This window comes from Tamandua tetradactyla, chromosome 6 (genome assembly GCF_023851605.1).
Source record: "Tamandua tetradactyla isolate mTamTet1 chromosome 6, mTamTet1.pri, whole genome shotgun sequence".
Classification (NCBI taxonomy): domain Eukaryota; kingdom Metazoa; phylum Chordata; class Mammalia; order Pilosa; family Myrmecophagidae; genus Tamandua; species Tamandua tetradactyla.
The window spans coordinates 117,150,836-117,177,169 of record NC_135332.1 but is presented as its reverse complement, the minus strand read 5'-3'; positions in this window follow the sequence as shown (position 1 = coordinate 117,177,169).

Here is a 26,334-nt window from a genome sequence, read left to right as displayed (position 1 = left end):
TACTCTTGAATGAAATTCTTAGAGTTTGCTCATGATAGTTCATATTAGTTAGACAATGCAATATTTGTCCTTTTGTTTCTGGCTTATTTCTCTCAACATGAAGTCCTCAAGTCTCATTCATCCTTGTTGCATGCCTCACAACCTCATTCCTTTCCGAGGCCACACAATATTCCATTGTATGTATACACCACAGTTCACCCTTCCACTCATCAGTCAATGGGCCCTTGGGCCTCTATCCATTGGCAACGTCTCCATACACACAGGTGTGCAAATGCCTATTCGGGTCCCTGCTTTCAGTTTTTCTGAGTAAATACCTAGGTATATCCTAGCAGATTGTAGGATCATATAGCAACCCTATACTTAGCTTCTGTTGAATGAATTATAGCCATTAGAGTGGGTGTGTACTGGTATTTCATTGTGGTTTAAATTTGTATTTTCTAATGCCTAATTAAGTTCAGCATATTTTCCTAAGCTTATTAGCCATTTGTGAAGACCTTAATGAATGGCTATTTAAGTGTTTTGGCCATTGTAAATTGGGTTGTCTTCTTGTTATTGAGTTTTAAGGGTTCTTTACATGTTCTAGATACAGCCAATTTATCAAAATGTTATTTCTTTATATTTTTGTAATAGTTGGATCATATTTTTTGATGTCATTTTAAGAAATCTTTGCAAAACCAAGGTAAAAAAAATCTTCTTCTGTGTTTTTGTCTAGAGTTTCATAGTTCTGCTCTTACATTTAGGTCTGTGATCCATTTTGAGTTCATTTTTGTTTACAGTGTGAAGTTAGGCTCTAAATTAATCTTTTCGCATGTGGATATCCAATTGCCCTAGCACAAATTCTTGAAAAGCCTATATTTCCCTCACTGAATTGAGGGAATTTGAAAATCTATTGACATAGTGATGAGTTTGAGTCCACTTTATTCATTTATTGGACTCACTATCTATATATTTGTCTTTATGCCAATACCACATATTCTTGATTACTGTAGCTTTATAAAATTCCTCTGTGAAGTCATCTGGCTCTGGACTTCTCTTGGTAGGGAGATTATTGATGACTGATTGAATCTCTTTTCTGTGTTGAGATTTTCTATTTCTTCTTGAGTCAGTGTAGCTTGTTTGTGTATTTCCAGGAATTTGTCCATTTCATCTAAGTTGTCTTTCTTATTCTGTGTTCCATGTGTTTCAGTTGTTCAAATGAGCTATACAGATAGTTAAATTAGATTATACACTACAGAAAACTTCAGTTCCAGCCAAATAAAGCTTTCTTCCATTGGTCTCAAAGAGTATGTGTGGTTTTAAAATATAGACACTGTCTTCCTTACCCCTATGTTCTGAGTTACTTAAACCCCAACCTGTTAGGCTTCATTCTTATCTCTAAATATCAGGTTATATATATAAAACAGCCTCTCAAAATCCAGAAATAATAATCACCACGCCAGACTTAATGTGTCTGCTTTAAAAGCTTACAATTTAGGCTCTTGTCTTTTTATAAGCATTTTCTAAATATGACCATACCATTGTTGTTTTTTTGTTCCTGGCTTATTTTGTCTCACCAAATATCCCATATGTTCATTCACATCATTGCATGCCTCATGACATTGTTCCTTTTTGTAGCAGCACAACCTTCATTCATAAGTATACACCATCGTTTGCCAATCTACTCCGTCAGTGCATCCTTCAGCCACCTGCATTCATCTGGAATCATGTAGAGGGCCCAAAGTCCACAGTCCATCAACATTCACGATTTTAGATAATTTCATTGTTCCCAAGAGACAGAAAACCAATAAACACACCCTCACCAAATAGGAAATCTAAACCTCCTCTTAACTCTTGTCCCTACCCCCATTATTTACCTCTGCTGTTGCTGTGGTAGTGCTGATGGTTTCCTTTTGAACATAGTTCATAGCATGCAATAGCAGTTTTCCCCCTCTACCCTGGACTTAAGCACTCTTTATACAACAATCATATCTTTGAAGTAATTCTTATGAGAACTCATTCATATTTCTAGTATGAGTCAGTGGGACATGTAGGTCTATACAACCCCTTTCAATCTTGTTCATCCTTCTTGTTTTTTTAATATAGACATTTAGGGCAATAAATTTCCCTCTCAGCACAGCCTTTACTGCATCCCATAAGTTTTGATATGTTGTATTCTCGTTTTCATTGGTCTCAATCTAGCTACTGATTTCTCTAGCAATTTATTCATATACCCACTAGTTGTAGAGTGTACTAGTTTGCAAGTTGCCATTATGCAATATACCAGAAACTCCTCCTTATTTGTCTTATGGATTATCCTATATTTTGGATTTTTCTGATTATTTTCATATGATTAGATTCAGGTAGAACAGTTTATGAATGATGTTGTATATTTATTCTTGTAATATATGAGGATGTGGATTTATTTATATTTATCTTGCTTAGAATATGTTGTATTCCTTGGATTAGTGCATTCATATTTTAATCCTCTGGAAAACAGACAAATATCATCTTTTTAAAAATGTGTCTCCTTGAAAACCTTCTCAACCAAAAGGAGGAAGAGGGAAATGAGACAAAGTGGCAATGGCTGAGAGATTCCAAACAGAGTCAAGAGGTTATTCTGGAGGTTATTCTTACGCATTAAGTAGATATCACCTTGTTATTCAAGATGTAATGGAGAGGCTGGAGGGAACTGCCTGAAAATGTGGAGCTGTGTTCCAGTAGCCATGTTTCTTGAAGATGATTGTATAATGATACAGCTTTCACAATGTGACTGTGTGATTGTGAAAACCTTGTGTCTGATACTCCTTTTATCTACCTTGTCAACAAACCATTAGAACGTATGGAATAAAAATAAATAATAGGGGGAACAAATGTTAAAATAAATTTAGTTCGAAATGCTAGTGATCAATGAAAGTGAGGGGTAAGGGGTATGGTAGGTATAATCTTTTTCTTTTTTTCTTTTCTGTTTTCATTTTATTTCTTTTTCTATTGTCTTTTTATTTCTTTTTCTGAATTGATGCAAATGTTCTAAGAAATTATGAATATACAACTAAGTGATGATATTGTGAATTACTGATTATATGTGTTGGTGTTTTATTTGGTTTGTTAATTTTTTTAAAATTAATAAATAACATTTTAAAATGTGTCTCCTTGATTTTCTCTCTTCTTTCTTTCTTTCTTTTACTCCAATTTGACATATATAAGATTTTTTTCATTCTATCTACAAGGCTCTTACCATCTATTTTCATATTTTCCGTCTCTGTGTCTTTCTTTGCCTTCCATTCTGAGTAATTTCTTCTGACTGTGTTCCATTTCACAAATTCTCTCTTCAACCGTATCTAATCTGATGTTTAACTCTTCCTGTAGATTTTTTATTTCAAATACTATATTTTAATTTCTAGAGGCTCCATATTTCTTAAAAACTCTACATATGTATTCCTAATAGTTCAAAATCTATTTTTTCTCTCCTTTTTTTTTTACTGTGGTAAAATACACACTTGAAATTTTTATCCATTTCAAATTCAGTAGCATTAAGTACATTCATAATGTTCTATAACCATCACTACTATTTCCCAGACTTTTTCATCATCCCAAATAAAAGCCCCTTACTCATTAAGCAATAATTTCCCATTCCTTCATCCCCACCCTATAGGGTGGTTTGAATCTTGGTTTGATATCTTAATAATCTTGAAATGGACAAAGCCAAAGCTGTCATTGGTACAGCCGGCAGACAGAGATGTTTGGTATCTTGTGGCTTGGAGAATGTTAATGTTTTTTCTGTGTTCAGATATGACCCATTGTGGTCATGGTGTGGCTGGATGTTCTATAGGATTGTTATTTCAGCAGGAGAACACCATGGCCCAGCTGAGAGCACCAGGCCAGCTCCTGAATGTCAGGGACTGTTCTTCTCTTTCACAAAGCCATGACATGTGTTTGATGGTAATCCACTATGTTAGTTAGATTCAGTTGTCAACTTGGCCATGTGAGCATACCTAGTTTTGTTTCTGCGGACATAAGCCAATGGTACTTGAACCTCATCTGTTGCTAATTACATCTGCAGTTGGCTAGGAGGCGTGTCTGCTGCAATGAGTGACATTTAGCTTAATTGGCTGGTGTTTAAATGAGAGAGAGCAACGTAGCACAGCCAAGCAGTTCGGCATTCCTCATCTCAGCACTTGCAGCTCAGCCCAGGCCTTTGGAGATGCAGAAAGAAGTCACCCCGGGGAAAGCTGTTGGAACCCAGAGGCCTGGAAAGAAGACCAGCAGAGACCATCTTGTGCCTTCCACGTAAGAAAGAACCTCAGTGGAAAGTTGGCTGCCTTTCCCCTGAAGAACTAACAAAATAAATCCCCTTTTATTAAAAGCCAATCTGTCTCTGGTGTGTTGCATTCTGGCAGCTAGCAAACTAGAACATCCACGTAAAGATTTAGAACAGTTCCAGCATCCCAGGAGGCTCCTTTGTGCCCCTTCCAGATCTATATCCACATCCCAGAATCTATTTTTACTTACACAACTTTGTGATTACATTTTTTTTTTAAATCATCTTTAAAATATTTGGCAATTCCAACATCTTCAGTCTCTGGGACCCTAACTCTGTTGCTTATTATTTATGTTTATTCTCACACAGAGGTTTGCTTTCTCATGTGCTTGTTGCTTTTTTATTATGAATTCATTGATTGATATTATCTGAGATTTTTGCAGGCCTAACCTGAGTGATACTTTTTCCAGAGAGGATTATTTTCTGCTTCTGCTAGGACCCAGGACACTGAAGAGTCATAATTCATCACTGCAATCCAAGTTCCAGCTTTCCCATCTAGCTTTAGGCCCAAAGATTCAGTATTGATAAGATGGGTGCTCTAGGCATCTATCTTGGGACAGTCTACCATTGCCATCTGCCAACAATTTAGTCCTAGTCCCCAGAAGCCCTATATCAGGGTAGGGGGTATGGGGTCTTAGAAACTTCACCTACTTCTTTTGAGATGAGCAATGCTCAAAGAGTGTGTCTTATGCAGAATATTATTATCTTGCAGTAGAAGTTTCCAAAGAACACTTACCCAGTCATAAAACCACAAAAGGAGATCATATCATAGGACATTGAATGTGAAAAGTGACAAAATATGTGTCATACTCAAAGCCACATAGCCAGTCAACTGCAGAGCTGAGTCTAGAACCTGGGCTCTGGGAAACCAGGCTTAGGCTGGTGGTGCTGGTGCCATGGCCAGCTTTGGCCAAAATGATTTATCCAGCACTATTTCAATTCCCTCAACCTCACATCTCTTCATTGACCCACTTAGGCTACCAGGGTGCCAGGGATTTCTCTCCAAGTACCCCCCAAATTTCCCTTCCCAAGTTTGACAGTCCTTTCTGTTGACACGTCCCTCAACACTCCCCACACATATGTACCAAAAACAGCAGTCTAAAAGAAATTGAAACTGAGTTTTTGTATTTGAAAGGGCTTTAGCTAAATATTTGGTTCATGGGAATGATGGGGGATATTTCTTTACCTGATGGTCTTTCCCAGCCCCTAGGATATAAGTCCACATGGACACCTATCTGCTTCACTTATACATAACATCAGTATAGGCCTGTGTCTATTAAACTTTCAACTTCTCAAAGCTAAGCCTTTACGTTGTACATTTCTACCATTACAATTGCTAATGTAGCCTCCCTGTAATAAAATTAATATCTATATACAATTTTATAGTTTACAAACCACTTTCACAAACATTATCTCTTTTGATCCTCCCAACAAGTCTATAAAGTTGACGTTTTGAACTACATTTAACAGATGGAAACATGAGATGCTCTAGAGAGGGTATTAAAATCAAGTGGAGAAATAGGGGAGTTATACAGAGAAGATAGGATTTAACAAATGACTATGATTGCTGAATCAATAAATTGATATGTCTTTTAGTGTCCAGTATCTTAGAGAAGCTAGAAGTAAAAACCTAAAATTGTGGAATTGTAACCCATGCCAAACTCAAATCTGTTCTACAATTAATTTTGGTGTTGTGCTTTGAAATTTATTGCCATTTTGTATATATGTTATTTTTCACAAAAAAGAAAAGTCAGTTGGTAAGATAAAAAAATATTTATTCCTTCTAGTCTCCTATATTCTGGAGCAGTTAGAAGGAAAAAATCTGAGAGGATCATATGGTAGCCCATGACAAACTCTGGGATCTGTCCTGTAACTAGTTGTTGAAGAGTGCTTCGGGAAAACTTTTGCTTTTTTCTTTCTTTGCTCTTATGTATATTTGTATTACACAATTAAAAATGTTAAAAAAAAATTCATATTCCAACTGGTTCACGAATTTTTCATTTATTTTTTTAAATTTTTTTAACTTTTTTTATTAATTAAAACAAATTATCAAACAAAACATTAAGATATCATTCCATTCTATATATACAATCAGTAATTCTTAATATCATCACATAGTTGCATATTCATCATTTCTTAGAACATTTGCATCGATTTAGAAAAAGAAATAAAAAGACAACAGAAAAAGAAATAAAACGATAACAGAGAACAAAAAAGATTATACATACCAGACCCCTTACCCCTCGCTTTCATTGACCACTAGCATTTCAAACTGAATTTATTTTAACATTTGTTCCCCCTATTATTTATTTTTATTCCATATGTTCTACTCTTCTGTTGATATAGTAGCTAAAAGGAGCATCAGACACAAGGTTTTCACATCCACAGAGTCTCATTGTGAAAGCTATATCATTGTTCAATCATCATCAAGAAACATGGCTACTGGAACACAGCTCTGCATTTTCAGGCAGTTCCCTCCAGCCTCTCCATTACATCTTGAATAACAAGGTGATATCTACCTAATGCGTAAGAATAACCTCCAGGATAACCTCTCAACTCTGTTTGGAATCTCTCAACCATGACACTTAGTCTCATTTCACTCTTCCCCCTTTGGTCAAGAAGGTTCTCTCAATCCCTTGATGTTAATTCTCAGCTCATTCTAGGGTTTTTCTCAATCCCTTGATGCTGAATCTCAGCTCATTCCAGGATCTCTGTCCCACGTTGCCAGGAAGGTCCACACCCCTGGGAGTCATGTCCCACGCAGAGAGGGGGAGGGTGGTGAGACTGCTCGTCATGTTGGCTGGAGAGAGGCCACATCTGAGCAACAAAAGAGGCTCTCTTGGGGGTGACTCTTAGGCCTAAATTTTAAGTAGACTTGATCTATCCTTTGTGGGGTTAAGTTTCATATGAACAAACCCCAAGACTGGGGGCTCAGCCTATAGCTTTGGTTGTCCACACTGCTTGTGAGAATATCAAGAATTCAACTTGGGGAAGTTGAATTTCTCTCCACTCTCACCATTCTCCAAAGGGGGCTTCCAAATACTTTTCCAGTCACTGATCAAATCACTCTGGGATTCATTGGGGCATCACTCTGGACAAACCAACAAAATCTCATGTGCTACCTGAGATTCCAAGTACTTATGACATTCAATCAAACTATCTACATGAGTTATATTAGGAAATGCTCTAGTCAAAATATAAATTTTGTAATAAATAAACATTTTTGCTTTAGTCTCACACAGAAGGTGACATTTTAAAGTATTAATTATCTATTTTAGGCAGCCTGCAATAATGACATTCCTTTGTTCTTCCTCATGCAAAAACATTTTTAAAATTTGTACATTTCACTATTATTATACACTCTAGGCATTCCTAGATTATACCATCTCGATCTTTACCATCTATCTTTCTTTCTGATTTCATTTATGTCCCCAGCCCTCCTCCCTCTATCATTCTCACATGCACCTTCATTCAGTGTTTTAACATAATTACATTACAGTTAGGTAGTATTGTGCTGTCCATTTCTGAGTTTTTATATTCAGTCCTGTTGCACAATCTGTATCCCTTCAGCTCCAATTACCTAATATCTCACCCTATTTCTATCTCCTGATGGTCTCTGTTACCAAAGAAATATTCCAAGTTTATTCACTAATGTCAGTTCATATCAGTGAGACCATACAGTATTTGTCCTTTTGTTTCTGGCTAATCACACTCAACATAATGTCCTTAAGGTCCATTCATGTTGTTACATACTTCATAACTTTATTCTGTTTTACAGCTGCATAATATTCCATCTTATGTAAATGTCACAGTTTGTTTAGTCAACTGTCTGTTGATGGACATTTTGGCTGTTTCCATCTCTTGGTAATTGTTAATAATGCTGCTATAAACATTGGTGTGTAAATGTCCATTTGTATCCTTGGCCTTGTGTCCTTTGAGTAGAGACAGCATATAGATGGGTCCTGTTTTTTAATCCATTCTGCCAGACTATGTCTTTTGATTGGAGAGTTTAATCCATTACATCCAGTGTTATTACTGCATGGGTAGTACTTTCTTCTACAATTTTGCCTTTTGGATTTTATATGTCACATCTAATTTTCCTTCTTTTTACCTTTACTCATAGTCTTCCTTTCTACACTCTTCTCCACACCTCTCTCTTCTGTCTTCATATCTGTCTCTAGTGTTCCCTTTAGTATTTCTTGCAGAGCTGGTCCCTTGGTCACAAATTCTCTCAGTGTTTTTTTGTCTGAAAATATTTTAATTTCTCCCTCATTTTTGAAGGACAATTTTGCTGGGTATAGAATTCTTGGTTGGCAGTTTTTCTCTTTTAATAATTTAAATATATTATCCCACTGTCTTCTTGCCTCCATGGTTTCTGCTGAGAGATCTGCGCATAGTCTTACTGGGCTTCCCTTGTATGTGATGGATTGCTTTTCTCTTGCTGCTTTCAAGACCCTCTCTTTCTCTTTGACCTCTGACATTCTGATTATTAAATGTCTTGGAGTATGTCTATTTGTATCTATTCTCTTTGGGGTACGCTGTACTTCTTGGATCTGTAATTTTAAGTCTTTCATAAGAGTTGGGAAATTTTCAGTGATAATTTCCTCCATTAGTTTTTCTCCTCCTTTTCCCTTCTTTTCTCCTTCTGGGACACCCACAGCACGTATGTTCCTGCGCTTCATATTGTCTTTCAATTCCCTGAGTCCCTGCTCATATTTTTCCTTTTTTTTTCCTATAGTTTCTGTTTCTTGTTGGATTTCAGATGTTCTGTCCTCCAGTTTTGAAATCCTATGTTCTGTCTCTCGAAATCTACCATTGTAGGTTTCCATTGTTTTTTTCATCTCTTCTACTGTGTCTTTCATTCCTGTAAGTTCTGTGATTTGTTTTTTCAGACTTTCAGTTTCTTCTTTTTGTTCTTTCCTTGCCTTCTTTATATCCTCCCTCAATTCATTGATTTGGTTTTTGATGAGGTTTTCCATGTCTGTTTGTACATTCTGAATTAATTGTTTCAGCTTCTGTATGTCATTTGAATTGTTGGTTTGTTCCTTTGACTGGGCCATATCTCCAATTTTCCTAGTGTGATTTGTTTTTTTTGCTGGTGTCTAGGCATTTAATTACCTTAATTAGTTTATTCTGGAGATTGCTTTCACTTCTTTTATCTAGGGTTGTCTTGCTGGATGAATTTGTTGTCTATCTGTTCTTTGACATTCCGTTCAGCTTTATTTGGACCTTTAGCTTAAGTTTTGTTTAACAGAGGAGAATTTTTCAGTTCTTGTTTTCTTGTTTCTTGCCCTGCTTGTGTGGTGCCTTCCCCCCCCCACACACACACACACTTAGGAGGGTCTACTTAGATATTATAAGACCCCAGCCAGATTTTCCCAGACCAAACTGGCCTCCTATCATGAGGAAAGAGTCACCTGCATTGGTTTTCCCTGAGGGTGAGACCCAGCAGGTTGGAGGACTTTCCTGTGAAGTCTCTGGACTCTGTTTTTCTTTTCCTGCCCTTTGTGTGGTGCTTGTCTGACTGCAGGTCCCACCAGCATAAGATGATGCGGTAACTTTAACTTTGGCAGACTCTCCATGCTAGGGGCATGGTGGAGACAGAGGAGAGGTTGTAGGCTGGTTTTAATGGCTTCAAATTACCAAGCCCTGGTGTCTGAATTCCTTGATGGAGGGATTCCACCTGAGTTGGGCTTCACCCCTCCCCTGGGGAAGGCACAGGCTCCAGACAAGTCCCCAAAAGAGCTCACTTCTGCCTATGCCTGGGGCAGTTGCAGCCTGAAAAGGCCTGCTGCTGTACCCAGAGGCAGTCAAGCCTTTGTAGATACACAGCCACAAAAACCTCTGTTTCCTTCTTTCCCCCCCCCCCCTTTTTCTGTCAGTCTTGCCCCCTTGGCGCCGGGGCAAAAATGAGCAACCTCCGCTTTGATCAGGTTCACCTAAGCTGGGGGCCTATTTTCAGTAGTCAGAATTTGTTGATTAGTTCCACAATTGGCGTTTGATTGTGCCCAGTCCCTGCTGCTGGTAAAGTCCTTTCCTTTCCCCTCTGGGAAGCGGCCTGTCGGGGAGGGGTGCTGGCTGCCGCAGCTTTGGGAATTCACGGTTCTGGGGGGTGCTTGCAGCCGGTCCAGCTGGTCCAGACTGGGGTATGCTGTGTGTCTGGTCACTGACGTGGCCCCAGGAGCTGTTCTGTACTGTTTCTGGTTATTTAGTAGTTGTTCTGGAGGACGAACTAAAACGCACATGTTGTTAAGCTGCCATCTTGACCCGGAAGCCTCATTTACTTTTTGAACTTGGAACCAAATCAAGTCCACAAATTGAAATAAGTTGACCTAACTCTGTTTTCTCTCCATCTTTTTCTCTCTCCTTTCCTTATTGGCAACTTACTTGTTAATGATATTGGGCCATGGGTCCTGTTGAGTTTCTACTCTATGGATTTTGTAGATTATATCTCTGTGAAGTCATTTTAGTATGTTATTTGTTCCCCTGTGTTTCTTAAACAAATTATAATTTTCTTGAAAAATGAACAGATTTTCTAGTGGATTCTTCATGATAGGCTTATGGGAAAATCTTCCCAGTGTTCCCAAAAGTTCGTTAAGTTTAACAGTAGGTTTTATATTTGAATGTCAGCTTGGCTAGACATAATAAACTTGTTTCAAAATTTAAAAAAAAAATCAAGTGGAGAGAAGATACTAATTAGGTTGCAAGGAAAGTCATTGTTTAAAAAAAACTTTTTTTATTGTGAAATATAACATATATACAAAAAAGCAATACGTTTCAAAGGACATTGTAACAAGCAGCTATAGAACAGATTTCAGGGTTTGGTATGGGTTACAGTACCACAATTTTAAATTTTTCATTCTAGCTGTTCCAAGACACTAGAGACTAAAAGAAATATTAATATAATGATTCAGCAGCCATACTCATTTGTTAAATTCTTCTCTTATCTGTTATAACTCCTCCTACTTCTTTAATCCTTCTCCCAATCTTTAGGGGTATTTGGGCTATGCCCATCCTAACTTTTTTATGTTGGAAAGAGTTGTCAATAATATGGGTTAGGGGGATGAAAATAGTTAATATTCTTAGAGAGGCTGACTCCTCTGGGTTTCAGGACTTGTTGGCCTAGGAACCTATCTGGAAGTTGTAGTATTCTGGAAAGTAATCTCAGTGTGTGAAACTTTGGTAGAATCTCAGATAAAGCCCTAAGTGTTCTTTATGACTGACAGGAATGGTTTGGGTTAGGGTTTGGCAAACCCTGGTAATTAACAATATCTGGCTGAAGGTAGTGTAAGAGTCTCCTCCAGAATAAGGGCCTCTTTTGTTGCTCAGATGTGGCCTCACTCTCTCTAAGCCCAACTCTTCAAGTGAAACTATTACCCTCCTCCTATGTGTGACATGACATCTAGGGGTGAAAGTCTCCCTGGCAGTGTGGGAGATGATTCCCAGGGATGAGTCTGGCCCTGGCACCATGGGATCAACAATGCCATCCTGACCAAAAGTGGGAAAAGAAGTGTAGCAAATAAGGTATCAGTGGCTGAGAGAGTTCAAATAATGTTGAGAGGCTATGCTGGAGGTCACTCTTACACAAGCTTCAGTTAGATATTGCTACCTATTATAACTTGCCAAACCCCAACCAAAACCATTCCAGCCAATCCTAAAGAATACCTAGGGCAATATGTAAGATTCTACAGATGTTCCATGCACTAGGGTAACTTTCCAGAAACCTACAACCTTTAGATGGGTCCCTGGAGCAGATAAGTCCTGAAACCTAGAGGGGCCAGCCTCTCCAGAACATCAGATAGTTCCATCTTCCTACCCCATATTATTGACAGCCCCTTCCAACATGAAAAAGTTAGAATGGGCATAGCCCAAATACCCATAAAGAGTTGGAGAAAGATCAAAGATGATGGTGGAGTTATATACAGAAGGTAGGGGTTAACAAAAAAGTATGATTGCTGAATTATTATTTGATATTTCCTTTAGTCTCCAGTATCTTAGATCAGCTAGAAGTAAAAATCTAAAATTGTGGAATTTAACCCATACCAAACCTCTGAAATCTGTTCTACAACTAATTGTTGCACTGTGCTTTGAAGTTTATTGCTTTTTTGTATATATGTTATTTTTCACAAAAAAAGTCGATTGTGACGATAAAAAAAAAAAATTGTTCCTTCTAGCCTTCAATGTCCTGGAACAGCAAGAAGGAAAAATCTGAGGTGATGGTATGGTAGCCCATGACAAACTCTGGGATCTGTCCTATAACTACTGTTGAAGAGTGCTTTGTTTTCTTTCTTTGCTTTATATATATATATAATTTATATAGTATATATATATATATACTATATTATATATATATATATAATATAGTAAAAAAGTTTTAAAAAAGAGTAGTCTCTAGAATAGCCTCTCAACTCTATTTGAACTCTCTCAGCCACTGTTCTAGTTTGCTAGCTGCCGGAATGCAATATACCAGAAACGGAATGGCTTTTAAAAGGGGAATTTAATAAGTTGCTAGTTTACAGTTCTAAGGCTGAGAAAATGTCCCAATTAAACAAGTCTATAAAAATGTCCCATCAAAGGCATCCAGGAAAAGATACCTTGGTTCAAGAAGGCCAATGAAGTTCAGTGTTTCTCTCTCAAGTGAGAAGGCACATGGTGAACACAGTCACAGTTTCTCTATTGGCTGGAAGGGCCCATGGTGAGCAAGGCGTCATCTGCTAGCTTTCTCTCTAGGCTTCCTATTTTATGAAGCTCCCTGGGAGGCGTTTTCTTTCTTCATCTCCAAAGGTCACTGGCTTGTGAGCTCTCTACTTCTCGTTGCTATGTCATTCTGCTCACTCCGAGTCTCCTTCATTCTCCAAAATGCTTCCTCTTTTATAGGACTCCAGAAACTAATCAATACCCACCCAAATAGGTGGAGACACACCTCCAGCTAATCCAGTTTAACAACCACTTTTGATTAAATTACATCTCCAGGGAGATGATCTAATTACAGTTTCAAACATACAATACTGAATAGGGATTACAAGAAATGGCTGACTTTACTAAACAGGATTAGGATTAAAACATGGCTTTTCTAGGGTACATACATCCTTTCAAACCAGCACAGCCACTAATACCTTATTTTGGTAGAATTCTTTTCCCCTTTCTGGTCAGGAAGGCATTATCAATCCCATGGTGCCAGGGCCAGGCTCATGTTGCCAGGAAGATTTTTACCCCTGGATGTCATGTCCCATGTAGGAGGGAGGGTAATGATTTCACTTGCAGAGTTGGGCTTAGAGAGAGAGAGAGCCACATCTGAGTAACAAAAGAGGTTTTCTGGAAGTAAATCTTAGGTATAACTATACTCAGACGTAGATTCTTTGCTACAGAAATAGGCTTCACAAGAGCAAGCCTCAAGATCAAGGACTTGGTCTTTTGAGTTGGGAGTCCCTAATGTTTGAGACTGTATCAGGGGGTTCCCTGGTAGTAAAGCTTAATAGTTCCATATATTTTCTCCCATCCTTCAAGGGACTTTGCCAGTATGAAAATCATTGCTAAGGGAAAAGATATCCAAATTTTCCTAGAGTATGTCATGTCTATTGCTCTAGGGTGAGAGTGGTTAGAGTAAGCAAACCCATAGCTGTAAGGGGGAGACATTAGAGAGTGGCAAAATGAAGGGCTCAACAGGAAAGTTTGAAGGCAAATTTGTAACTCTAAGCAGAGGGGTACAGAAGTAAGAATATACAGGAATAACATATTTCTAAAGATTAAAGGAACTGTTCTAGTTTGCTAGCTGCCAGAATGCAACACACCAGAGACAGATTGGCTTTTAATAAAAGGGGATTTATTTTGTTGATTCTTCAGAGGAAAGGCAGCTAACTTTCCACCGAGGTTCTTTCTTACGTGGAAGGCACAGGATGGTCTCTGCTGGTCTTCTCTCCAGGCCCCTGGGTTCCAACAACTTTCCCCGGGGTGACTTCTTTCCGCATTTCCAAAGGACTGGGCTGAGCTGCAAGTGCTGAGATGAGGAATGCCGAGCTGCTTAGGCTGTGCTACATTGCGTTCTCTCATTTAAGCACCAGCCAATTAAGTCAAACGTCACTCATTGCAGCAGACACGCCTCCTAGCTGACTGCAGATGTAATCGGCAACAGATGAGGTTCACGTACCGTTAGCTTATGTCCGCAGCAACAAGACTAGGTATGCTCACCTGGCCAAGTTGACAACCGAATCTAACTAACACAGGAACGAAAACAAATATTGTAATTCCACCTGTGCCTTTGAGTCTTGCAATTATGTGGTGACTTCCCTGAGTGTGCAGAAGCCCCTCAGACTTTGCCTTGAGGTGGGCATGACTGGGCTCCTCTCCCTTCCCCTTTGTGAGAGGCTCCTTGTCTGCACAAAGGTTGATGTTATCCACATTTTCTATTGCAGAAGAGGAGAGAGACCTATAAAAACAGGTATCCAACTCCAGGGACTCTGGCCTGGTCCCACACAGCTCTTGGGAAAGCTGCATGGCCTTTTCCAACCCTGGCCACTGATGGGCAGGGCCCAGAAAGAATACCCTCATCATTCCCCCAATGGGCCATTTTTCAGACCTTAGTTGGGCTGCCATCTTTGCCTCTTAATTTTTAAAAACTTAATTTTCCTAACTAGAACTATAAATGAACAGAAACTAAATTAAAAGGTAGAAATTTTTTTTGAATCTTAAGGATAGTCTAAGACCTTAGATGCTTCCTTTGCTTTTGGTAAGGTCATAAAAATTCAATAGAAATATGGGTAATTGGACTCAGCATCCTTGGATGCATTGGTTGATCTGGCCTAGCTTGATGGTTTGGTGTTTTATCATGGATTTCATCTGAGTTCCATATTTTATGAATAGCTTGGATTTTGCCTTCATAGTAGTTTAACATGAGATGTTTTAGGAATGAATCAAGTGAGCCATACAGTATATGGATGAAAACTATTACATCTTGAGGTCAGATTCCTATTGTTAGGGTGCATGGGTAGTTCAGTGGTAGAATGCCCATCTTCCACATGGGAAACCTGGGTTCAATTCCTGGACCCCCCCCAAAAAAAATCCTGTTTGTTATAGGTAACAGTGAGAGGCAGCACCACTCATGGACTCCAAAGTCAGACCAACTTTTTGAATCTCATCTTACCACTTATAGGTTCTGTGACATTAGGTAATCATTTAATACTTTTTGCACAGTTTCCTCATTCTATATCATACAGTTGCTGTAAGAAATAAATAAGCAATATGTGTAAAGCACTTGGTTTCTGAAATGCAATAAGTCTTAAGTTTTAGCCCATTAATGACTAAACCCAATGCATCTCCCTTTGAACAATTAAGACTGACTTGTAGATTTGGATGGAGAAAATCTGTGCACATAGAAAATAATGACTCTCTGTATTGTAGGACTTCTTAGAGAAGGAAATGTTGGGTCTCAAATCAACACTTAATGTTCTATTTGTTCTTTTGCAAAATGTAATACGTATAGAGTTTCATTTTCTAAAATCTCAGATAGACATACAAAAGAATGATATCCTGCCACTCAACACACACACACACTCTACCCTGTCCGCCCGTATTCTATAGCATGACTAATAACATGAGAATTCAAAGTATCTGTGTTAGTTGCGATTCTCTTTTGTGATGCCACATGTCTTAGATATCCCTTCCTCCTGGTTCCCACCGTTGATGGCATTTATCATATTTGTTAGTGCATCCGTTTCACCAGCAGTCTTTAAGAGCATAATCTTTATCTTTTCAACAGTATCTGGAATGTACTAGGTGCTCAAGGAATATTTCTTGAGTTAATGTATATATGTGAATAAATAGATATATACTTAAACAAAATCTAGAGACTCCTTTCTCCTTTAGGTCTTTGTGAGTATTTTTCGTTTGGATTATTTCTTAGAGTAAATGAAGGGAAAATTGCATTGGTTAAGGTTAAGTGGCCAATGTTGATTTAGGGAGATGAGGTGAGTATATGTGAGCCTTTGATGCCTATAAACTTTCCTGTGGTATCTGGAAGAAAAATTATTTTCCAAAATAATTTTTGGAAAATCCACTAAAAGTAAGGATACATCATGGTTGACTACCTAAAATCTATTTCATCTCAGATGTTTAGCCTAAGCCAGTTAGTCTAAGTCAATGGAGCCATTCCATCCTCCTTGCCTATGACGGTTCAGGACTAGGCACAAGACCATTTCTGAGGCAAGGGAGAAGTCTGTTAAAACGTTTCTGGGAAAAATTTCCTCTCTCCTATGAGAGAGCCATAGGATGAGATGCTGTTTCTTATTCCTTTGTTTATTGTCTTATTTGGATATAACTTGGAACAGCATGAAGATGAAGCCAGTCCAGCAGATGACCGAGCAGAGACCGAAAGAACTTGAAATGCTTATGATGCTGTTAAACAGTTAAAAACACCCTGAAGCCAGCCCTACCCAGCCTTCCTCTCTTGTGAGATAACAAATTTCCTGATCCTTTAAGCCGGTTTGAGTCAGCATTCTGTGCACTACTGACAAAAGCACTCAAACAATAGGGAAGATTATAGAATCATAGATGTCTATTTCTGGAAGAGAGTGTGAGATGATCTAGTTGAAAGCTCTCATTTTGCTGATGAGGAAATAAAGTCCTGGAAAGGTTGGGTGACTTATGCAAAGCTACTAACAGAGTGAGAAATAAACCAGCGCTGAACCCAGTTTCTAGGTTCCTATTTACCACTCTTTCCCTGAACTTTGACCATCCATAATTTCATGGTGAAGAGAAGGAGAAACTAGACAATAGATATGTTTGGAATGTATTAGCCTGAATCTGCATTCTGGAGGTTGTGGGGGAAGCTTTTGCTTTTCTCTACAGGCCCTAACATTTCTTTCTTCTTCCACCTTTTTCCCTCCTGGAAAGAAGACTTGATGTTTGGCTGTGTTGCAGCCATCTTGTGTCCATGTGGCAATAAGCCAATCTACTAAAATTGGCACAGTGAAGACATAGAGGGAGCTGAGAGTCTCCTCACCAGCTCCAGAATGGCTTGTGTGAAAACTGTAGATCTATATTTGTATGCTGGGTTGTATGAAGCTTGAAGTCAAAAGCATTCCTAACTGACGCTATGAATTACTTCTTTCATACAACACACTTTCTCTAATAGACTGTGACTAACTATGGCAACCAGAATTCAGCTAGAAATGTTTCTGTTTTAAGGAGGTATGCCTTTTCCCTGTATTTATTGTTTGTTTGTTTGTTTTATCTGGCTCATTTTACTTTTTACTTGGAAAAAATTAAAGATTTACACAAAAGTTGCAAGAAAAGTACATGAGACTCCTTGGTACCTTTCATCTAGACTGCCCAATTGTTAGGTAACATTTTGCTGTATTCTTTTTCTCTCTCTCTATATGTGTGTGTGTGTGTGTGTGTGTGTGTGTGTGTGTATTTCTGAATCTTTTGAGAACAAGTTGCAGACATTATAAACTTTAACTCCATAATATTTCTGAGTACCCCTTTAAAATAAGGATATTGTCATATATAACCACTGTTCAATTCCGAATTGTCAAAAAATTAACATTTATATAGTGTGTTGTCTAAAACATAGGTCACATTTTACTAATTGCCGCACTGCTGTTATAACAATGCTTTTGTCTTGCTGAGAAACCAATCCAGGATGACACATTGTATTTAGTTATCATATCTCTTTAGTCTCCTTTAATCTGGAATGGTTCTTTAGGCTTTCTTTGTCTTTTATGAAATTGATGCTTTTCTGTATTTTTTTAAGAGAACATGCCAGTTACTAAGTAGAATTTCCCTCTATTTGGGTTTATCTGGTAGTTTCCTCATGGTTAGATTCAGACCATGCATTAAGATCCCTACATAAGTGATGTTATGTCTTTCTTGGTGCATCAGAACAGGAGGATGTGTTGTCAATTTTACATATTACTGGTGGTCTTAGTTTGCCAGGGCTGCAGTACCAGAGTTCCATGGACTAGTTGGCTTAAATAACAGAAATCTATCGTCTTAGAGTTCTGGAGTCTGGAAGTCTGAATCAAGGTGTCAGCAGAGCCATGCTTCCTCTGAAGTTTGTAGGGTTCTTGTGTTAGCCAATAACCTATGACGCTCCTTGGCTTGTGGCATAACTACATCTCTGCCTCTGCCACATGGCCGTCTTTGCTGTCTGTCTGTCCAAATTCCCTCTCCTCATAAGGATACAGGCCATATTGAGTTGGGACCTACCCTAATCTAGTTCAACCTCATTTTAACTGATCATCTTCTTCAAAGATCCTATTTCCTAATAGAATGGCATTCGTGGCATGGGGGCTAGGATTCGAACATCTCTTTTGGGGGGACACAATTCAATCTATAACACTGGTGAAGTTGGCTTTAATCGGTTGATTATGGTAGAGTCTATCTCTGACTTGTTCTCATGAGTCTAATATCTCAACTCTCAGGAGATAGAGAATTACCTTTCTCATGTGATTTCTGGGCTACACAGTCATCCCCAGAGATTCCTGGGTCATCCTTGAATTAAAGAGCCCTTTGGTAGGGGATGGGCACAGGATATACTTTGATAGCTAGATATGGATTAAGTGGAGACTTCAAAGATTCAATATACCTGTATTCTGAAAACTGGGGGAAGGGGTTAATACGGACATGGGACATCTTGTTTTCCTTAGGGAGAGTTGAGCTTCCCCCAAATACCACTCCTTTACACCTGAAGAGGTTAAATGGGTCGGTTCCCATGGAATCCTCAACCAATGTAGCCCCGACCTGTGATTTATATAAAAAGTAGCTGTTCCTTAATTTTCCCCACAATGGCTTCATTCTTACGTTATGAACCTGCTTTGTCAGTGTTCCCTTTGATTTATGAAAGATTTCAAACTCCCCAAATAACTATCCCTTTTCTTTTCATTAAAGTTAATCCCCACAAAGACACTTTCATCCGCTGATTAGTCATGCCCCAGTGAACCTTGCTAACCAGAGGCTAAGTTATTGATGTGTTAAAGATGTAATCTCTAAGTCTTGGGACCACTGAAGAAACCTCAACATGTTATTTGACAGTCACACTCTCAAATGTATTGCCTTCTTTGAGCAGCCGGGGTTGAAATGCGTTCCTTGGGGTCAATAAATCTCTCTGGCCCGACTGCCTGTGAGAGCTGAATTATTGCGGGGTCGACTGTAGGCTGCCAACACACACTGCCCTGCACCCCAGGATATTGTGGTGCCTTCTCCAGACTCCCGATTCCATTTCCAACAGCATGTGCTCAGCAGCTCATCTGTTATACCAGAAGTAGCAGCTCCTTGTTTCATGCCCTGCTGTGGCTTTCCTCTTGGGCTAGCAGAACTGTAATTTGGGTGTGATATTGGCTGCCAATGGCACTAACCCTTCCCTCTACCCATTGATTTTGAGTGCTGTGAAAACTTGGGCCATTAGGAAGTCTTAGATGGTGACGAAGCCCTGTCTGCCCAGGAGAGCAGCCTACACAGAAATGTTGTCACCCCCTCACCCACCAATTTCAAATTTGTAGATTAAAAATGAATAAATAAATGTAAGTCTTAGACCTTTTGTATGTGTGAAGCTCAGTTCAGTCCATGTAAGCCAACGTTTCTCACCCAGCAGGACATTTCTTGGGGTGGCATGGCCCCTGCCTTGCAGGATATTTAGTGCTTAGCATTCTTCAGTGTTCACAGTACATGGCACATTCTGAACATCCAGATGCCCCCAAACATTTTCAGACGCCCCTGAGAAGGTAGTACCACCTCCAGTTAAGAACAACTTAAAAAAGGAAACAAACAGCGGGTGGAGGGGATATCTGGGCACTACCCTCCTAATATCTGGGCAGAAGACCTATTCCAGGAAAACTCATACCCTTGACGCTCACATTTGATCCAGATTTTTTTTTTTAAGCCGCACTCATTGATGAGCACACAATTCTGTGAGTCAGGAGGCCGGGCAGACTCCCCAGGGTTGTACACTCAGTGTAGCACGAGGCTAAAGCCAAGAAGTCAGCTGGACTGGGCTGTTATCTCCTAGGCTCTGAGAAAAAAAAAAATTGCTTCCAGGCTCATTCAGGCTGCTGGCAAGATTCAGGTCCTTGCAGTAGGTCCTTCCATTGGTCCTTCCATTTTCTTCCTGGCTTCAGTCAGGAGCTGCTCTCAGCTTTGAGAGGCAATTCATTTTCCACCTCATGTGGTCCTCTCCATCTTCAATCCACATCGAATCCTTCCCTCACATGGAATCTCTGACTTTTTCTGCCACTAGCTGAAGAAAACTCACTGAGTTCAAATGGTCTACACCCTCTTTATTAAGATGAGCTCACTAATCATATACTTGAATATTGGGGCAATATCAAAGCGCTGTAAAATTTTCTAAAGGCTTACCCTTGATTGCTGTATCTAACTCGGTGAGGTCCAATAGCAAACACTTTGCTGAGCCAAGCATTTTTTTAAAAATCATTTTTAATTGCACAAGAGATAGAAAAACACATTCTTCCAAAAACTTAGAGCACTGCAGATACCCCGGGACCACCTTGCTGCAATCTCACCACCCTCCTCCTCTCTCCAGAAGAAACCACTGTTAAGAGTTGGTGGGCATATAGATCCAGACCAGTTTTTTTTTAGCACTTTACATCCACACATAGGCATCCATGGAAAATGCCTAGTATTGTTTCATGTGAGTGTTTTTATAAAAAATAATTACCACATTGTACGTTTATCTGAAAGTTGCTCTTCTCATCCAGCGATATATTTTAAGGCTCTTTCCCTATTAATCCATAGAGATCTGATTCCTTTCTCCTAATGTACTATGTCTTATTTTATTCAGGCATTTCCCCTAGGAGGTACATTAATAATTTTCACGTTTACATGTAGTTGTACCTTCAGCAGCCTTGCATGTGCCTCCTTGTGCTCAGGTACAAGTATTTCTCTAGAGAAGATGCCTCAAAGTGCAATTGCTGAGTCGCAGAGATTTAGTTATAATAGATATAGTTAAAATGCTCCCTAACCTATAACTGAAGTTTTTGGTTCCCACATCCTTACCAACACTCAATATCATCAAACTTAGATTCTGTCAATCCCGTAGGTGTATACTAGTATCTTATTGTCTTAATTTACATTTCCCTGTTTACTAATGAGATGAACTTCATATTTGTTTATTGGTGATTTATATTTCCTCTTTTTGAAACTATCTGTTTATATTCTTTGATTTAAAATTGGAGCCTCTTTCTTATTGATCTGTAAGTGTTCTTTACCTTCAATTTACTAATTCTTTGCTACATAGGTTGCAAATTTTTTCTCAGTATGTTGCTAATATTTTAAGATTGTTGTGGTGTTTTTTGTTGTAGAGAGGACTTTATTTTGATGTGGCCAATTCTGTCATTTTTTACAAGATAGTTTGTACTTTTTGTGCCCAAGCTATGTAAACCTTCCCTAACCTAAGGTCATAAAGATAACTGTCGGCATTTTCTTCTAATAGCTTTAAAAAGTTTTATTTTTTGCATTTAGGTCTTAAATCAGGCTGTGTGGTGTGTATGTGTGTGTGTGTGTGTACGATGTGAGATAGTGATTTCAATTTCTTTCACATGGGAAGCCTATTGCCCCAGCTCCTTTCCTCGGTGACTTATAATGTATCTTGATCTCCAGTGGAGCAAGTCTTACTTTGTTTCCCTTTGGGACTTTTTCAAACTATATTGATTATTCTGCCATGTGAATTGTATAGTCCATTTGTCAATTACAATGAAAAATCACGTTGGGATTTTGATTAAAATTACTTTAAATATAAAGATTAACTTGGAGAACATCACAGCCGTTTTCAAAGACCGGTGACAGTGGAACAAGGTGGAATGTGAGTGCAAACGATGTAAAAACCTCAAGCTAGAAGGGGCTTATTCTAAAATTCAGAGAGACCCGTGGAGTGCATACTATAAGACTTTCAGAAAAACTTTCCTAGCCTGACACTGTGGAAATGTACCCTCAAAAAATGGAAGAAAAGCAAACCCTGTCATTCTTTCATCTCCTAGTTTTTTGGAGCCTGCTAATATGCCTGACATGATTCTAGACATTCAGGACATAACAGTGAATTTATAGAATTCCTGACTTTATGGCATTTGCATTCTAGTAGGTCAACTGAACAAATAAAAAACAAGATTACTGCTGGTTGTACGTGATAAGTGCTATGAAGACAGTAAAATGAGGCTCCTGGGAGAGAGGGAGCCTCACTCCTGGAACCTCTGGAGACACTCTGAGGCCAAGACCTGAAGGAGGAGGAGGGCATGGGGGGGGGGGCTGGGGAGGTATGGGGGGGAGCGGAATGTTCCAGATGGGTCCGCGGATGCAAGTCCATGAGGTAGAAAGGTTCTTGGCCCTGAGAATCCCACAGAAGCCAGGGTGGAAATGAGGGCATCAGGGATTGTAGGAGCTCAGTAAGGATCTGGGGGTTACACTGGAACAGATTTTCAACAGCAACAAATTTGAAGGTGGAAATCTTCTAGAACATCACTTACTGTGTTTGTTTTTTTAAAAAATTAACATCATTTTACTGTTTTTCACGCCAATACTCTCTCCATTTTCGATCTCAGTCTTCTGTGAGAACATAACCCCCGGTTAGCAGGAGATTATTGTATGGCCTTTTTTGAAGTAAGCAGGTAAATCAACCTAGTTCCAGTCATTTTGGACTGTCTGGTTGTAGTTTTGCAAGGCTCTTTAGCCAAGGGAGGAAAGAAACCTTGTCTGAGTAAAAATTTCATTAACTTCATGGGGCTGTGAAATAATGAGGTTTCAATGTGAAAAAAGTGGAGCTTGTGCTGAAAATCAGTAGGGCCATCCTTAGCCTAACCCTCTTTAGAGTGGTGGCGCTCAGGCTATGGGGGAGGCATTGTGAGTTGAGCTTTGTTTTAAGGACGCTCAGTAGCTCTGACATAGCATTCCCTATGCTAGCCCTGAGGGTATCAATCAATGTAAATAATTTGCCAATAGATCTATCTTAAAGTTTTCAGAAACTTTGGCCAGGCTGCACAACAACTGGTAATAAAAATATTCAGTTACCATAGATGAGATTAAGTGTAGTTTTGTTATGAATCAGCAACCAATTTAGAAACAGGAAACAAAGCCAAAGACAAGCTGTGGGTAGAAACCCACAGACATCAGGCTCCTCTATTCCCTGACCTTGGAGTGGTCTTTTGAAAACCATATTTTGTAAACAAGACAAAGTATGCCATAGATCTTCAAGTTTACAAGTTTATTAAGGACTCTGGAGTCTGACAGATGTGTCCTGGGGCAAAGTATTTAACTGATAAGCCTCATTCTTCTGATTTGTAAAAGGGGAATATTGAACCTTCTTCATTAGGTGATGAAGATGAATGAGATAATGCATTTTAGCATTTTAGAGGAGTCCCTCTGTGATAGCTGTTAATCTTATTTCTGAAAGAGAAATATCAAACCAAGGGCATAAACCACAGGAAAATCTCAATGAAACTGTATGTTAAGCCTGGATAATATATGGAATATGTGTCCCAAACATATTGATCATCCCCTTGCAAATCCTGGGCTGCTTCTAGTAACATTTATCTAGATTGGTGGCATCGTCATTCATCCAGTTGTCTGAGCTTGGAACCTGGAATTCATCCCAGCTTCCCCTTCCTCACCCCACTTCACCCCCATCCAGTCATCCCCTCTTGCTCTAATCTATCATGTTCTCTCCCTACCTTAGACCAGCCATCATTGGGAAATTATTTCCTGAAAAGTGTCAGATAGTAAAAATTTTTTGCTTTACCAGCCATACTCTCTCACAACTACTCAACTCTGCCACTCTGGTACAAAAGCAGCTGTAGACAACACAGAAAAGAATGGGTGTGGCTGTGTTCCAATAAAACTGTATTTGCAAAAATACAGTTTGGAGGCTAAATTTAGCTCACGGCCAATAGTTTCTAGGGCTCCCTGCCAGTTTCATCTAATGTTGCCATGCATGAGTTAAAACCTTTAAATGGCTCCCCATTATTTTTGCAAAGTGTGATCTAAAGTGTTTTATAAAATGAAGAGTTGCAGGCTACTTTCCTGAGCCACTGAGTCAGCATCTTTGGACTGGGAAACTGGATTTCAGCAAGTTTTCCTGCGGAGTCTAATGTGGTGGTTCTCAAAGTGGGACCTCAGCGGATTCCCTAGATCCTTTCAGGAGTTTCCTGAGGTCAAAACTATTTTCATAAATAATGCTGAGATGTTGCTTGGCTTTTTCGCTGGTGCTGGCATTTGCATTGATGGTGGAAAAGCACAGGTAAAACTGCTGGTGTCTTAGCACAAATCAAGGCAGAGATACCAAACCGAGCTAGTAATCATTTTATTCTTCACCACTGTGCATGCACAGTAAAAAAAAAAAAAAAAAATCATTATCACTCAAGAATATCCTTGATGAATCTACTAAAATTAGTTTATTAAACATTGACCTTTAATATTGTGTAACAAAATGAAGAGTACACAAAAAACTGCAATAGAACAGTTGTCTCCAGGAACAGCTCTTGTGCCATTGTTTGAGTTGTTAACTGAATTAGCCTCTTTTTTTTATTATTATTATTTTTATTTTTTTTGTGCATGGGCTGGATATCAAACCCGGTCTCCCACATGGCAGGCAAGCATTTCACCTCTGAACCACCCATGCACCCTAAATTAGACACTTTGGATGAGATATAAATTTTACTTGAAAACAACTGATAGCATTTATTGCCAGTGATAAAATTTGGGCTCTCATGCAAAAAAATAGGAGTTTAGAAAACTTGCATCTGCCTCTATGAGCTTGACAACTTTCCAATACCTAAAAGATTTTTCTGATGAGGTTGGTGATAATAATAATAATGTGCTCTTTTTTTTTTTTTCTTTTTCCATCGAGGCATTTTATTTGTGTGTATATATCACTTCTCTAGAAAAACTATTCCAGCATTTCCTTCCTGTGTGTTTTTATCCCTCTTCCTTGTGGCCTATGATGCCATCTGAAGTCAGCACTACAATGAAACCAAACTGAGTTATTCTGCCATTTTTCTAGATCTTTGAGTTGTTCATCAAATCTGGGACTATTCCCTCCACCCTTGTTTAACCTGCCTGTGAGGTTCACAACAGTTATCCCAGCTCTGTGATCGTCACTGTGTTTTTCAAATTTGCCAAAGTAAGCAGACTTCATTGTCACAGTGAAAAACTGGATGAAGACTGGGGAGCATGGGCTGGTGAGAACCTGGCATTTGCCTCTCTTCTCTGTGTTGGGGAGGCTCTTAAGAGCACCAGCCAGAAACATCCATGCATGCCACAGTGGCAACTTGGAAGGATGTTCAAAACAATGTGCTTCCTTCTAATGTTGAATAGAAAATCTGTTAACCTTTGGAAGTTCAACTGAACCAGTATTTTCCAGATGACCACTACATGATGTTATAAACCATGCATGGATAAAAGACCCAATAAAGTGCAAGTGCAAGATATACCAATGGATTTTTTTTAAGGTAAGGCTTTTTTTGTTGAGTGCATGGTCTGGAAATTGAACCTGGGTCTCCTACATGAAAGGTGAGCATTCTACCACTGAACCACCTATGCACCCTAAGGTAAGGCTTTTGGGAGATTTATTGAAATAAATTATCTCTGAATTCTCTCTATTCATCACCTCTTTTTCAATTACCTTTAAACATTGTAAAAACTTGCAGTTATGGAAAAGCACATTGACTTGGCCAATAATTTTAGATAATACTGGATTCTCCTTAAAATGACTACTTTAAAATCATGCTTTCAAACACTAAAAATACATTAATCCAATGAGACATTAAACAGAGCCATATAACTTACAGCTGTGTGTTTCAAATTCTTACAACTAAATTACACCTGTGGGGTTTTTAAAAAAATTTTTATTAATTAAAAAAAATTACAAGAAATAAACACAAACATTCTTAGTATATGCTCATTCCGTTCTACGTATATAATCAGTACCTGTGGGTTTTAATGTGACAGTAAGAAAAGTCACGCAATGGACTCAAGTTCACATTGCAACTACATCTTAAGAACCTACCACTGGTCGGGTTAGTATCCAACACCAATATCCA